Source organism: Rhincodon typus, chromosome 43 (genome assembly GCF_021869965.1).
Source record: "Rhincodon typus isolate 14 chromosome 43, sRhiTyp1.1, whole genome shotgun sequence".
NCBI lineage: Eukaryota > Metazoa > Chordata > Chondrichthyes > Orectolobiformes > Rhincodontidae > Rhincodon > Rhincodon typus.
In genome coordinates this window covers 8,070,826-8,073,223 of record NC_063374.1, presented here as the reverse complement: position 1 = coordinate 8,073,223, position 2,398 = coordinate 8,070,826, and the positions used below count along the sequence as shown (strand labels likewise).

At 46.7% G+C, this 2,398-nt stretch overlaps 1 protein-coding gene across 1 annotated transcript in view; it reads left to right on the top strand.

The window, feature by feature from the left end:
* LOC125487643 (EGF-containing fibulin-like extracellular matrix protein 2) overlaps positions 1 to 2,398 on the top strand; it is a 13,343-nt gene that overhangs the window by 1,724 nt on the left and 9,221 nt on the right. The window lies entirely within an intron of this gene.

The following is a 2,398-nucleotide window of genomic DNA, read 5'->3' as shown; positions in this document are numbered from 1 at the left end:
GTGGGGTTTGCACATTCTCCCCGTGTCTGCGTGGGTTTCCTCCGGGTGTTCCGGCTTCCTCCCACAGTCCAAAGATGTGCAGGTTAGGGTGGATTGGCCGTGCTAAATTGCCCCATAGTGCCCAGGGATGTGCAGGTTAGGATGGATTGGCCGTGCTAAATTGTCCCATAGTGCCCAGGGATGTGCAGGTTAGGGTGGGTTGGCCGTGCTAAACTATCCCATAGTGCCCAGGGATGTGCAGGTTAGGGTGGATTGGCCATGCTAAATTGTCCCATAGTGTCCAGGGATGTGTAGGTTAGGGTGGATTGGCCATGCTAAATTGTCCCATAGTGCCCAGGGATGTGTTGGTTAGGTGTATTAGCCATGGGGAGTGCAGGGTTACAGGGATAAGGTAGGGCAGGGAGGCTGAGAGTGATGCTCTTTCAGAGAGTCAGTGTGAGCTTGTTGGGTTGAATGGCCTGTTACCACACTTTAGGGATTCTCTGAAACTAAACTGCCCGTGGCCCATATCCCTCCAAACCTTTCCCATTCATGTTCTTATCCAAATTCTTATAAATATAGTTAGAACTCTGTAATCGTATGAGCAAACTGGAGCCCTGTGTTTTGTTTTTTATCCGTTCGGAAGAATTTTGCCTTATATAAGGTCAGCTGAGTCAGTCCAGATATTGGCCCAAAGCTTGGATTTCTGTCTGATTTATCGCTGGCTGGTTACTTAACACATAGAAACTGATTTATGAATTTACAAATTATGCTTTGACTCTGTCTCATTGTGTTGCCAGTTCACCACCTAAAGCTAGGACAGCTGTGAAATATTTCCTATTTTAGAGTGCTGAACTTTCTTTCTCATGGTTCATGTGTGTTGAATGAACTTCCAGAGGAAGTGGTGGGTGCGGGCACAGTTACAAAGTTTAAAAGATATTTGGATAAGTACATGAATAGGGAAAGGTTTGGAGGAATATGGGCCAGGAGCAGGCAGGTGGGACTAGTTTAGTTTGGGATTATGGTCGGCACGGACTGGTTGGGCCGAAGGGTCTGCTTCCGTGCTGTATGATCTCTCTCCTCTCACCTTAAAAGTGTGACCCCTAGCCTTGAAATCTCCTGTCCTAGGGGAAAAGACACCTACCATTAACCCTATCTATACCCCTCATGATTTTATAAACCTCTATGAAGGTTGTCTCTCAACCTCCTACGCTCCATTGAAAGAAGTCCCAGCCTATCCTTGAAACTCGAACCTTCCATGTTGGTAAATCTCTTCTGTACCCTCTCCAGTTTGAAAACTGGGAGTGAGCGCGATCGATCAGGGAGGGATTAGGAGCTCCTGATCTGTTTCCTGCACATTTCGGGGGCAGTCCCTGATAACCTTCACGACCTCCTCCCCAAACTCCCTCCCTCATTTCTCGATCACCCTTCTTGAAAAAGGTGACAGAGGCTTGAATAGTTTTCCCCCATGTAGTCGGATGGATTATCTCTGTTTTAACCCCTTAACTCCCAGTGACTCAAGGCTCTGGAGTGAAACCTTCGGGATATCCGATGAGATTCCTTGTTGGAGTCTGATTGAATCCCGAATTGGCCGCTCTCCTCTCTGACCCACAGAGCTACAGCCAGGCTGAGAGGGTTTTAAAAATCCCAGTGAATGATTTATTAAAACAGGAAACTTGGGAGACAGCCTTGTTGAACAACGTCATCCATTCATCCCAACAAATCCTTGAGCAGTGATCTCACCTCAGGACTGGGAGGGCAGTCATATGGTCACAAAGCACAGGAACAGACCCTTCGGTCCAACCCGTCCGTGCTGACCAGATACCCTAAATTAATCTAGTCTCATTTGCCAGCATTTGGCCCATATCCCTCTAAACCCTTCCCTATTCATGTACCCATCCAGATGCCTTTTAAATGCTGTAATTGTACCAGCTTCCACCACTTCCTCTGGCAGCTCGTTCCAGACACGCACCACCCTCTGTGTGAAAAAGTTACCCCTCAGGTCCCTTTTAAATTTTTCGCCTCTCACCTTAAAACAATACCCTCTTGTCTTAGACTCTCCTACCTTGGGAAAAAGACCTTAGCTATTCACCCTATCCATGCTTCTCATGATTTTATAAATTTCTGTAAGGTCATCCCTCAGCCTCCGATTCACCAAGAAAAAAACCCACAGCCTATTCAGCCTCTCACTATAACTCAAAGCCTCCAGTCCCGGCAATGTCCTTGTAAGTTCTTTCTGCATCTTCTCAAGTTTAACAACATCCTTCCTATAGAAGGGCATTAGAATTGTACACAGTATTCTAAATATGGCCTCACCAATGACCTGTACTGATGCAACATGGCTTTCCAACTCCTATCTCATGTTCTGACCCATGAAGACAAGTGTGCCAAATGCCTTCTTCACCACCCTGTCTACCTG